Below are 332 nucleotides of genomic sequence, written 5' to 3' on the forward strand. Positions count from 1 at the left end.
CTTACAGTTGCCAACGTCTGATCTCTGTACCCACTAGAGACAAGTTCGTTAGTGATTTTAAATAAGGCATAATAAATCAAGGGATGTCTTAACCTGCCACGTTGGTGAAGACACAACAGAATAAGCAATTTCGCAAAGTGACTCAGTCTAACACTGACGGTTGCGTTTTAAACCCGCCAGGAATAAAAAGAAAATCAGTCATTGTTATGATGAAAACAACCAGGAAGGGGGTGCGGGTAAAGATCAGAAGAAGCAAATAAAATTCGATCAAGGCTACATGGCGCTTAAGAGGCTTGGTGGCAGGGTGGGCGGGCGGCCGCGGCACCTGTGAG

Source organism: Orycteropus afer, unplaced genomic scaffold (genome assembly GCF_000298275.1).
Source record: "Orycteropus afer afer isolate SDZICR_OR568_19922 unplaced genomic scaffold, OryAfe1.0 scaffold00293, whole genome shotgun sequence".
NCBI classification, from domain to species: domain Eukaryota; kingdom Metazoa; phylum Chordata; class Mammalia; order Tubulidentata; family Orycteropodidae; genus Orycteropus; species Orycteropus afer.